This window comes from Myotis lucifugus, unplaced genomic scaffold (genome assembly GCF_000147115.1).
Source record: "Myotis lucifugus unplaced genomic scaffold, Myoluc2.0 scaffold_344, whole genome shotgun sequence".
In the NCBI taxonomy this organism is placed as follows: Eukaryota; Metazoa; Chordata; class Mammalia; order Chiroptera; family Vespertilionidae; genus Myotis; species Myotis lucifugus.
Genome location: NW_005871392.1, coordinates 42,952 through 56,721, shown reverse-complemented (window position 1 = coordinate 56,721; position 13,770 = coordinate 42,952).

The window sequence follows — 13,770 nt, the reverse complement described above, 5'->3', positions numbered from 1 at the left end:
AGTCCAGGACCTCTCGCTCCTTACCACCTGCCTGCAGCAGAGGCTCCTACCACCACCACTGCATTCGCCAGCCATGAGCCCAGCTTCTGGTTGAATGGCACTCCTGCTGTGGGAGCACACCACCAGGGGGCAGCTCCAGCATTGAGTGTCTGCCCCCTGGTGGTCAGTGCACATCATAGTGACCAGTCATCCCACAGTTCGGTCAATTTGCATATTAGGGTTTTATTATATAGGATAGGACTATGTTATTGTCATAGAGAGAAGTTACAACATAACACTTAATGATAATAGCAGTTTATAGAACAGTATGCACCATAAGAGTTCATTTTAATTAAATGTATATAAAAATACATACAGGCAGGCACACACAGAAAAGAAGTTTTGCAAAGATGAACAATGAAATTTGAACAAAAGTTATCTCTAGATGGTACATTTATGTGGGGTCATTTTTGTTTGTTTATCTGTATTTTGTAATTTTTCTCTAGTGATCATGGATTTCTTATGTAATTGGAATACAGGAAATTTAATTAATTTTCTATTTCTAAATTCTTATGTGAATTACTTAAGACCTATTGCATTGTTCTTAGATGATAATATAAACTGAAAAATAATAAATGTAGGTGATAGATGGTTGGATGGATGGATGGATGGATGGATGGAGAACTGATTGCAAATAATAGCATTATTGTAACTCTGCTAACCACCTTATTTAAGAAAGATTGTTGTGGGGAGTTCTGCTAAAAATATTTGAAAATAAAATGACTTTATTTTAAATGACTTTTATTTATTTTTAAATTCAATATATTTTTACATTAGCTTTATTTTCTAAGTGGATTTATAAAGAGGTGTAGAGAAGTATACCATGAATTTTAGACTAAATGACATGACTAAGTGATTTTGCTGCTATGCTCTTTATAGTTTAGACTAGGAAATTATTAAGCTAGGTAAGTTGCCTTCCTGTGCTTATGTTTATACCATATTCCTTCTAAGTATGTGTATTAGTCAGCTGTTGCCACAATAATGCTACAAATAATCCTAGAGCAAGAACATACATTAAATGCTCATGAATATACAGTTGACTATGACTTTGCTGATCTAGGATGGTTTGGCTGGGAAGTTATGCTTCAGAAAGCAGGATGGCTAGACATGGCTCTAGGCTTTGGATTGGGTTTGGGTCCACATGTTGGTTGTGAGGTTTGAGATAAGGTAGTGTTATGGCAAAATTTCCAGGAGGCAGGAAGACATACAACCAGTACGCAAAAGATTCAGAAAATGCACTTTATTGCAGGAGCGTCAGTGCTGTGGCTCAGGGGAATTTGTTCCCAAAGCTGAGCACTGATTGCAATGGCCTCTGATTTTATAAAGGGCACTAAGTTCTTTGTTCTTAGTTCCTGGGCTTTTTGCAGGCTTTTGCAGCCCCCCCCCCCCCCACTCCAACCATGACAGTGGTAAGGGGAGGTGAGACTATGATCAAAGGCCCCTGCCAGATAAGTATTCAGGGAAACCGGTTTTTCAAGGCTAAGGCACAAGTGGGAAGGGGGTTGGGGTGAGGAATGCTGCTGTGTGCAGGAGTCAGCTATTGTCCTTTACTCATCAGGCGATGAGATGATGTGGATGAGATGAGTTTTGACTCCTGGTGGGTCAGCCTGGCCATGCCTATCCGTTCTGCTTGCTGGATTCACAGCTGAGTCACTTCCCCAATTACTTCACACAGGCCTTGAAAAGAAAACTTTAAGAAAAATTTAACCCCTTATTCACATATAAGTATATGTGTTTTAAGATTTAAAATAATATGATTACTTTTCAGATTAATTCAGGTGCTCCATCTATCTCTCAGGTTGTAGGTCTCTCCATCATAAGTAGCAGCTACTTGGGGCATGGTAGATGAACGAAGCACAAAAATTAAATAAAATTATAAAAACACATTTTATTTATAGTTTTTTCTTACTTCCATTAGCTAAAGGAAATTACATGGCCAAACAGAGTCAGTAAGTTAGGAAGTATATTTTGTACCAAGAGGGAGGGAAAATACATAGAAATACTTTTAAATATTGGTTAAATGTATTTCTAGTTATCACAGTAAATGAGTCAGTGACTGGGAAATAACCTACAAGTCATTACATGGAGCACCCTGTAACAGGAGACTTTAGTTTTGAGTAGAAAGAAACCTTAGATCAATTCTCAAATGGGCATTTCCACATTCTGTTTTTGCATGAATTATTAGTGTACTTTTTCCTTCTTTCCTATACCACTGAATCTAAGTGAACTATTTGCCCATATGTGAGGCCAGGATCACACTGTCCTAACAGGTATTCTTGTATACCAATATAGCTTTCGGTAGGATGAAAAATATCTGTTCACTCAATCGGACAGCTTCACAGCAACTCTACCCCAAGAACAACCATATCAGTTGAATGGTTCTCCCAAAAAGAAGTTGGTTTATGATAAAAGAGCAGCCCGTCATAGAAAGGTGTGTTTTTCCTCTGTGACCTGGGAGGGCTCCTCTAATAGATAAAGGAGAAACACAAGTTAAACATGGCTGTATTTAATTCTCTCTAAGTGAAAATTAAAAGTCAAGAATGTCACTGGAAAAAATACAATCATCCTTTCCTAAAAAGCTCTTATCTCTTGCCACCATGGCACCTGCCATGTAAAATCTTTCTTTTCCTTAATTGTCACCCGAGGATATGTTTTTATTTAAATTGATTTTAGAGAGAGAAGAAGGGAGAGAGAAAGAAACATAATGGCCTGGCCAGCAGGCTCAGTGGTTGAACCAGGAGGTCAGGGTTTGATTCCTGGTCAGGGCATATGCCCGGATTTTGGGTTCAATCCCCAGTGTGGGGCATGCAAGAGGCAGCCGATCGATGATTCTCTCTCATCATTGATGTTTCCCCTCTTCCTCTCCCTTCTGCTCAGAAATCAATAAAAATATATTTAAAAAAAAAAAAGAAACATAATGAACCTAAGTATGTGCCCTGATTGCGAGTCAAACCAGCAACCTTTTGGTGTATAGGAAGATACTCCAACCAGCCAAGCCACCTAGTTAGGACACCTGTAAAGCCTCTAAATCAGCGGTTCTTAACCTGTGGGTCGCGACCCCTTTGGGGGTCGAATGACCCTTTCACAGGGGTCGCCTAAGACCATTGGAAAACACATATATAATTACATATTGTTTTTGTGATTAATCACTATGCTTTAATTATGTTCAATTTGTAACAATGAAAATACATCCTGCATATCAGATATTTACATTACGATTCATAACAGTAGCAAAATTATAGTTATGAAGTAGCAACGAAAATAATTTTGTGGTTGGTGGTCATCACAACATGAGGAACTGTATTAAAGGGTCGCGGCATTAGGAAGGTTGAGAACCACTGCTCTAAATGTACCCCCACTCTCCTCCAAACAGCTGCTAGAGTTCTCCAACATTCCCCTTTACTGCCTTTATCCTCAGGGCTGTGTAGGTAATGTTGTGTTTTTCATTACACAAAGAGGAAGGATGACATGTTTCTGGAGGCCTATGTGAGTAGCCCAATGATACAGAAAAGAGGAGGTGCACAGTAAAAAAACGAGTGACATGGAGATCTATCCTTTCTCATGAGACGTTCAGCATGGAAGTGACTTTGGAACGGTTCAGGTAAGCATCACAGAGCTGCAGAGGGTTACAAAAGACAATCTGCATACATTTGAATTCTTGCCCAGAAGAGTTTGTGCTGGAGCTGAGAATACTACCTAGCAGCAGAAAGCCTAAGGTGGAAAGTTAGGGAAAGTGAATGGAGTCCTGCCAATTGTGCTGAGACCAGTCCTTTTGAAGTCTCCTTTCTCTTTCTTTTCTTCTATTCAAAAGTACCACAGGGTGGTGACACACTGAGTCATTGTGAAGAAAATGAATAGTCAAGGTATTTAAGTGCAGAATGGGGATTTGACCACCTCCATCCGCTCTTACCCTCAAACTGGGAAGATAATAGTTGTCACTTCCTTTCTTTAGTTCCTGAATATAATATCAGAATGTAAAAAAAAAAAAATTAAAAACAACATTTTTTTTCATATACTTTTAGGTCTCTTTGCCTAATGCATACCTATATCTGTCAAATTAAGACCAGAATTTACCTGAATAAGGTCACTTTTTTATTTTTCCTAAGGAAAAGGACACTTTTGGCAAAATTCTATAAATAAATTTAAAGAAAGAAATAGGTCATTTGTTTTATCATTCCAAAACTATAATATGTAGCAACGACATTCTATGTGGTGTCTATAAGGGAGGGATTTTGTGCATTTAGCAGTTGTGCTGTTAAACTGCAGGGCTAGTCAGTTTTAAAACAGTTGAAGATTTAATCCTAGACGGAAGAAAAGAGAATTAACTGTTTAATATACAAGGTGACACTAGAGAAATGCAAAAATAATGATTAATAAAGAGTTTGGTGATCAAGATGAAGTTAATATATCAAAGGTATTATCCTGTTAAAATTAAGTTATCAAAATAATTAGATGTTAATTAGTTTTCATTACTAAATAAAGCTTAAACAGTATAGAAGATAATATACTTTTAAAACCACCACCCTAATAAAACAACTATATTTTAATCTGTAGTGACACATTATCTTGCTTGACCTCTCAGTAGTATTCAATACAGCTGACCACATCTTCTTTCTCAAAAGACTATTTTCTTTGCTCCAGAATTATTCAACACCTCTCCAGCCTGCCAGTCACCTTTGACAGCTCCTCTTAATGCTGTAGTTCCTTGGGACTGAAAATGAGCTTTTTCCTCTGGTCATTCTATACTCACTCCATACAATAGCACCAAATACCATCTAAATGCTAATGGCTTTGAAATATCTAATTTCCAACCAGATCTGTCCCAAATCTGTATACTAACTGTCTATTTGACTCTGCCACTTGGTTCTCTGACATGATCTCAACTTCATATCCAAAATGGATTTTTAAGTTTTCTTTCCCAAATTTCCAACTGTATCAAATATGTGAATGATTTCACCATCCACCTAGTGGTTTAAAGAAGAAATATGGCCATTATAGTTAATGTTTCCATCCCTACTCCCAATCATTTGCAAATTTGAGTTCTTCTTACCTCCAGAATGTAGTTCAAATCTGTCTTCCTCATCTTCCCAGTTTTAAATCTCATCTAAACACTTTCTTCTCTCTTATCAGGTCTTTAAAATGGTCTCCCTTCTATTCTTGGTTTATTTCAAAGTATTTCCCATGTAACACAAAGTGGTCTTAAAATGAAAATGTAAATAGGTCCCCATCACTCCTCCACTCAAGAAATTTCAATGGCTTCCCATAGGATTAAAAAGATAAATCCTGAAAGCATTGCTTGACCTGGTTCCTCCTCCCGCTCATTGTGCTCCAATCACTCTGGTCCTTCCACTTCTGGCATCAAACCCTTTCCCACCTCCAGGTTTCTATTCCTCTGTCCCTGCAGTTTCCACCTGCAGTGCTGTCCCCCCTGCTTCCCCTGGCTAACTCTGATTCCCTCTTCACTTTCTCAGAGAGCTTTCCTTGACGAACATCCACTTCCCCAACCAGCTTAAGTTTCCCTATCATATACTAATACCCTCATTTCATAGCACGAATCCTAGTTTGTAACTATATATTTACTTGGTTAATATCTCCCACACAATGAATAAGCTTTTTTCCAGGGCCCCTAAGCTAGACCCTATAGAGCAGTGGTTCTCAACCTTCCTAATGCCGCGACCCTTTAATACAGTTCCTCATGTTGTGGTGACACCCAACCATAAAATTATTTTCGTTGCTATTTCATAACTGTAATTTTGCTACTGTTATGAATCATAATGCAAATATCTGATATGCAGGATGTATTTTCATTGTTACAAATTGAACATAATTAAAGCATAGTGATTAATCACAAAAACAATATGTAATTATATATGTGTTTTCCAATGGTCTTAGGCGACCCCTGTGAAAGGGTCGTTCGACCCCCAAAGGGGTCGAGACCCACAGGTTGGCGACCCACAGGTTGAGAATCACTGCTATAGAGGATATAAAGATGGTTCTAGCAAGTCTTAAGCTGGAGCAGGATGGATTAGACTCCTGCAAAAATACGTGTACAGTGTTAACAGACCATGGTAAGAGCCAAAGGAACAATACAGGTAAATGAATGGGAGAGACATCAGTAAAGATTTTCACTCAGGAAGCATTTCAGACAGCTCAAAGAAAAGCAGTGTGGGATTTAGATAGATGGAGATGGGGCCTGGAAATTGGAGGAAGAAAGAACATCAAGGGCAAAGAAAATGAAGTTCACCTTTTCAATGCTTTTGTTTTCTCCTTCTCTTTCTTGGCTGGATGTCCTGACCTAGGGCATTGCTTCTTAAACTTTAAAGTACAAACGAATTACCTGGAAGTCTTGTAAAAATGTAGATTCTGATTCACCCCGTCTGGGGTAGTCTTAGCCTACATTTCTAACAAGCTTCTGAAGCTGCTAGTCTGAGAAGTACACTTTGAGCAGCAAAGTCCTTGGCGGCATGTTGCCAAGGTGAGGAAATTATAGGGCCACATAGGGCCGGGCAGGGCTGCTTGGCCTGAAGAGCTTCCCAGGACAGAGCAACAGTAGCTTCTTTCACTGTCAGTCTTTTGGGAAGGATCAGGGACCATAACAAACAGAGCAGAAAGAGCTGCCATGTGTACTAGAGACCTCTCCATCTCACACTGTGAACAGATTGCACATTCTACCCTCTAAACCAGCAGCACAGAAACTGGGGAAGAGAGAGATAGCAGCTCTGTGTGGTCACTGACTTGTTTATGTCCTGGCAGAATAAGGGATTCTTTGTTAGCTCAAAGCCTAGCAGCTTTTCTGGATCTTGGTGGAGACAGTCATTTTAAACCAAAAAAATAAAAAATAAAAATAAATAAATAAATAAAAATAGGCCTTTCAAAAATATTACTGAAATAAAGGAAAGAGTAATTAGGATGGTTCAGTCTGTCAAACTTTGAACTTAATACAACCAACCAGGTCTGAGTTAAGGTGGAGGCCCTGATGCAGCAGAAGGTGATCAAAACAGTCTTTGTATATTTTAATATTTCTGCTGGAAACTATTTTCCAAAACTTTTAATTCAAGCAAGTCAAGAGATGAGAAAAGAGCCATACTTGGCTATTTGTGATTGAAATTCAGAATTATTCACTGTTTAAACATAATTATCTGTGTAATATCAGTAAATCTTAATTGAGACCTAACTTAATACACACATGCAGAAATCTCTAGACTATTAACCTATCCCCTTAGGCCTGTATTTATTTATTTTTGGAAATATAGTAACGGGTAGAAACACTAGGACATCTGGTTAAGAGAAAGAAAAAAATTTTAAAGCACTTTTTATGTGTGTAAATTTGTTTGTGTGGAAACAGGAATGATATATTACATCTGTGTAGATAAATAAAATATGATTGATTGCTTGCTTGTAGCAGAATCAGTGCTTCTAGAAACAGCTCTGCTAGGAAGAGCTCAAATGGAAATGCAAAACACACTCTTGATTTTCCCATGCCATTTTTTTTTAAGTTACCCAGATGGGTGGTCATGGGATGAAAATAGCAATATTTACCCAGCACTTGCTATGGGCTAGGTACTGTGCTAAATATATTATGTATATGCTTACTCCAATTAAAACGATCAGTAGATAGTAATATGCATTTTTCAGGGACAAGAAATCTGGTATTCAGAGAAGTTTGTAGACTTTGCCCAAGGTAACAGAGCAAGAAGGAGTTAAAACAGAGGCTTAAAATCAAATCTGTTTAAAATAAAAGCCATGCCCTTTCTACCATGGCATGCTGCTTCTTAACACTGGATTACTTTATTTCTTACAGAGGATGGTTTGATTTTTTATTGCAGTTGTTCTTATATGATACTGAGTTACAGTGAATTTCTATGCAATTAGTGATTGGTTAAATTTATGACTTTTAAGATCCCTCCAATTTCATATATCCTTCTGTTGTGGGTGGCAGGAATGGTACCAGGTTTTAGACCCATGGGGTCAGACTGGACCTGGGCTCAGCAACCTCAGTACTTGAGTTCTGGTTAGGAAAGAATTCAGAGCCAAGACTCAAGCTACAAGAGAACATCCTATATAATAAAGAGCTAATATGCAAATGGTCATCACGCCATCACGCCGTCACGCCATAATGGCTCAGACACTCAACACTGGGGAGAGAGGAATAGGCACCAGCCAGGCACAAATGAGCTCATGAGAGAGGAATGGGAACCAGACAGGCTGTGGCCTTGGAGAGGGACAAGCCGCCTGCCCCCAGGTCCCGGATGCCAGTGGCTGTGGCTGCAGCCCGGGAGAGGAACAAGCCGCCCGCCCTGTGGTCCTCTGCAGCTGCAACTGGCCTGGGGAAAGCTGGGTCCTGGGTGCCTGTGGCCAACCAGAGAGAGAGAAGCCTAGGTCCCAGGTGCCTGCAACTGGCCGGAGGAGGGAATCCTGGGTCCGGGGTCCGGGGCGATGCAGAGGTGGTTAGGGGTGATCAGGCCAGCAGGGGAGCATTTAGGGGTGATCAGGCAGGCAGGAAGAGGTGTTTAAGGGTGATCAGGCAGGCAGAGGGGTTAGGGGTGATCAGGCAGGCAGGGAGGCGAGCGGTTAGGAGACATCGGTCCCAGATTGCAAGAGGCAGTCGGACATCCCCCGAAACATCCCGGATTAGAGAGGGTGCAAACCAGGCTGAGGGATTCCCCCACCCACCCACCCATGCATGAATTTCGTGCACCGGGCCTCTAGTTTATTTATAAAATCACAGAGGTGGCAGAAGTATTTCATAGGATAAATGGACTTAAAAATCAAGTTATAGAGGCAAGTTAGAGCTTGGGAGTGAGGAAGGTAAAGGTAAGATGCTTAGGGGAATCAGGAGGGGAAAGGGAAAGGGAAAGATGCAGGTGTACTCTGGGGATGAAGAGCACACTGGGTCCTCTTCCTAGGGGTTTTAAGGGTGGATATTTTAGGGGGTTCCCAGGGGAAGATCTCAATAGAATATTCAGTAACTTTCCAGGTGTGTCCTTTCAGAGTCTAGGTCTCCATTGATTGGTCAACACCAAGGTAGGAATTCATTATACAATGCAGCTGGTCCTGAGGTCAGCCGTGGGGTCACTTGTCTGGTTTTGCTGCTTTTCTGTGCCCTGGGGCTGAAATACAACTGAGGCCTAGATACTATCTCTAGGGTAGAAAGGTCAGGGGGTCCAAACCGCATGACCAGTGATATGCTAGGGGAAGAAAGGGCACACTGGGGGTAAGGTCCCACCCTACAATTTTCCTTTGCTAGGCACCCAGGGCTTTCCACCCGGTGACTGTTCTAACCCTGACCTATCGTCGGTGCTCTGCTCATGTCTGTCTCACTGCCTACCACACTTCCACCTCAGTGCCCTTGCACATACTGCTTTCTCTGCCTGAATTCTCTTTCTTTGCTTCTTTTTTGCCTACTCATCTACTTCAATTTTAATCTGCAGGCCTTAGTTTGATCATGATCATTATTTCTACTATATGCTGTTAATAACATGTACCTTTTGATTGTAAAACCTATCACTGATGCCATTTTATATTATGTGTGTAGAAGATTTTTTATCTCTTTAGAGATAAGATAATGTAATGAACTATTGACTCTTGTCCCTGGGTGCAAGATGAGTCAGTCACCTCAATAGTGACAGGTTATAACTGTCATTTGTTTATGGGCTCTTCCTTCTGAGCCAGGCATTGGATGACAAAAACTGAAGACCCTTAAGACTTGTTCCCGGCACTCAAGGAACTAAGAATCTGATTGGAAAGACGTGGCTAAAACATATTAAACTATTACAGAGCAACCAAGTCCAAGGTGAAACCAAATCTTTTTGCAAGACTAAAACTTACTTGCTTTCATTTTTTTCCAAGAAATGGCTTTGCATTTTAGTCTCTTATCTATATGTTGGTATATGAAAGCTAAAACAGCTTAGGATAAAGTAATATAATTAGAGAAGCAAAAAGAAGCTTTGAGAAAGTGAAAGACCAAAAAAGATGAAGGGGAAGAAATGAGAATTGCAGTTTGCCATGAGTCTCAGAAATGTTTCATCTTGCTGCTTTTAAGATTCTCTCCTTGTCTTTAATATATGCCATTTTAATTATGATGTGCCTTGGTGTGGGACTCTTTGGGTTCATCTTGTTTAAGATTCTCTGCATTTCCTGGACTTGTGTGTCTTTTTCCTTCACCAGGTTAAGGAAGTTTCAGTCATTATTTCTTCAAATAGGTTCTTGATTTCTTGCTCCTTTTCTTCTTCTTCTGGTACCCCTGTGACACCAATGTTGTTACTCTTCATATTGTCCCAAAGGTCTTTTAAACTATCCTCACTTTTTAAAATTCTTTTTTCTTTTTGCTGCTCTGATTGGGTGTTTTCTGCTACCTTGTCTTCCAAATCACTGACTCCAATCTCTGCTTCATCTAACTTACTGCTTATTCCTTATTGTGCATTCTTTAGTTCAGATATTGTATTCTTTATTTTTTATGGCTTTTATCACCTTTTCTATGCTTACTATCTTCTTGTCAAGGTTCTCACTGATTTCATCACACATACATACTAAGGTCCTGAAGCCCAGTACAGGTCAGTTAGAGAACCAAAGCACCCTGAGGTGCCTCTGCTTGCCTCCCTTTCATTTAGTTATTTTTCTGGGGATTTCTCCTGTTCTTTTATTTGGGGCATGTATCTTTGTCTCCCCATTTTTGGCTGCCTCTCTGTATTTGTTTCCGTGTATTAAGTCCCAGTCTTGGTAGGGTGGCCTTAGGTAGTAGGTGTCCTCTGGGACTGTGATGAAGTCTCCCTGATCACCTGAGTTAGGTGCTCCAGTAATGCCCATTGTGTGGGTTATGTGAGCCCTCCTGTTTGTAGTTGAGTCTGGATTAGCTGACTATGAAGGTGACCCTGACCACAGTATATGAGCTGCTAGTCAGGGGTTGAGCCCCTGAAGCAGAATCTGCCCCACAGGGGTTGGTGCCTGCCAAGATCTCCTTTTGGGTGTACCTCTTCTGAAGCTAACTGGGTCATGCTCTGATGTGGTCTGAAACCCACCACTGGGTGTATTGTTTCTGGGGTCTCTTGGGAGGGACTTCAGTGCAGATCAATGTCAGAGGCTGCCTTTGACTGGTCCTGGGCTACCTGTTAGGAGCTACAAAGTGATTTATTGTTTCTGGCAGCCTCTGCTGGGCCTGGGTGCACATGAGAGATACTAAGCTACATACCAAGGTCCTGAGGCCCAGGACAGATCAGTTAAAGAACCAAGGCAACCTGAGATCCACTTTCACCTGATGGCTGCCTGTTAGGATTAGTCACTGAAAGAGCCTCTGGCAGTAGTCCTGAGATAGGTTCTAAGTGAGTCATCAAGTAGGAGTGAGTGGTGCTCACCAGGTTGATAGAGCTTCAAACTCGGTGACAGTACTGGGTCTCAGGGAACATTAAGGCCAGCTACCACCCATCTGGGGTCTCTATGGTGAAGCAGGGGCTCAGGAAGTCATTAGGGTGAGGCCAGAAGAGTTCATCAGGCTAAAACAAATTAATATTTGGTCATGTGGAGGGAAGGCTCTTCACAGGAACAGTGGCACTGGTAGAGGCATGGGTGGGGCAGGGCTGTACTTCCTCAAGAGCCTTCCAAGAAAGTGCTGCACTGCAGGCCCAGGCTGGCCACATCCAGCAAATTCCCCCTCAGGGCGGGACCTTGACAAGGCAGTGCCAAAGGGAGTCAGGAGAGTGGGGCTTGTGCATTCCCCTCCAGGTGAATGGAGGGGAGGACTCAACCCAGGAAAGATGGCATCTGTGGGTGGTGTCAGCACAAAGACAATGGAATCTGACCCTCTAGCCTTCTCCTTGAAGCCGCACAACCTAGTCTCTCCCTGTATGACTCCAGTCTGCTCTGAGCTGCCATCCTTCTGCTGGAGCCCAGAGTGAGTGATCACAAATTTTGTATGCTGACCCTTTAATAGGGTGCCTGGGTTTCTAGCAGAATTTTGTCTCTCCCTGGGCAGGTGGAATCTCAGATGATTTTCACAGCCAGATGTTATGCAGACTATTCTTCTAGGCACTGGTGCTCTGGGATGGGGAGCTCAGTATGGGTTTGAGACCCCTTACTCCTCAGAGGGGACCTCTACAGTTGAGATATCCCTTCCAATTCTCAATCACCATATATGGGTTTGGAGCCAGCCCTTTTCATGTCTCTGCCCTTCATATCAGTCTCGATGTGCTTCTTCTTTCTGCAAATCCTTGTTATGGGACTTCTGTTCAGCTAGTCTTCAGTTGGTGATTCAGGTTGATTGTTCTATATGTTAGTTGTAATTCTGATCTAGTCCTGGGAAAAGATGAGTGTAACTTCCACCTACTCTGCTGCCATCTTCAATCTCTAGTTCTGGATTCTGGAGGTCCAAGATCAGGGTGTCAGCATGGTCAGGTTCTAGAAAGGGCCCCCCTCTTCTTCCTGTGTTCAAGGTATTTTCGCCATAAATATCTTTGCCATAAACCCATGTTTTCCTTTTCCAGAATAAAATAGTAATTTAAAAGTCTGTAACTTGGCATGTAGATGAACTATAAGGTATTTTTCAGTTCTATGGTTTCATGATTAGACTTTAAAAGAAAAAAAAACCCACCAAATATGCTTTTTCTCATATGCTATATGCAAGAAACTGGTAATAATAGTTCTTGGGAAGGGAAACTTACTTTTTCCTTGAACTAAGCTTTTTTTTTTTTTTTTTGCACTGAGCTTTTTAATATCATGTATTATTTACTACTAATACAAATATTAAAAAAATACCTTTGAAATTTAAGCAGACAAAACATTTTATTTGTTTAAGCAGAGTTCTTCCTTTATAAATGTTTACATCCTGTTCTTCTTGCTCAAACTTATCATTAGTGAATTTAAAAAATAATAATACTTAGGAACTGTGGGAGGTGGAACGGAGATACAGAAGGTTTTGATCATGGAAATTGCTATTTTTTCTGAAAATATTTTTAACTACCTGTGATAGGTCCTGGGCTGGGTACTTCCTCCTTTCCATAACTTCTAGAAGGCTTCTTGTGTAAACACCCACACATTTTTCTGTTCTTTGAGAGTTCTGCATGCTTAAAATGCTTCCCATAGATAAGAGGTGGTCTATTCTCCATGAATTTAGCAATGGGCTCACCTGCAGGGAGAATCACCAGATATTAAGGAAAGTTCCAGGTGTCTGGTTGAGGCAGAAACTACATTGATGACCTACCTGCAGGTGAGATGGAGGGTAGTTGTACTGGTTTGGGGAGGGAGGTAGTAATCTTGAACTAGATCTGCCATATTGAGAAAATAAAAGATAAAGAGGAAGATTAAAAAAAGAAAGGAAGGTGGTAGGAAAGGAGGGTGGCAGTGGAAACTGATACAGGGACATTTTAACTCATAAAATTGTTGTATTACACAAAAGCTGATTCCAAAGATTTGTAAACAGAATCCTGAACACACTAATATAATTGTATACCACCATCTAACACCCTACAGAGCACAGGATAGGGTGAGGTAGGCCACAAAACGTAAGGGAATGTCAAAGACTTGGTAATCAGGATAAATAATTTCTTAAAAATTTTTAAAATACGTTTTTATTGATTTTAGAGAGGGCAGGGAAGGGAAAGATAGATAGAAACATTGATGAGAGAGAAGCATGGACCAGTTGCCTCCTGCACACCCCCCACTGGGGAGCAAGCCCTCAATTTGGGCATTTGCCCTGACTAGGAATCAAACTAGTTATGTCTTGGTTCATGGGTCAACACT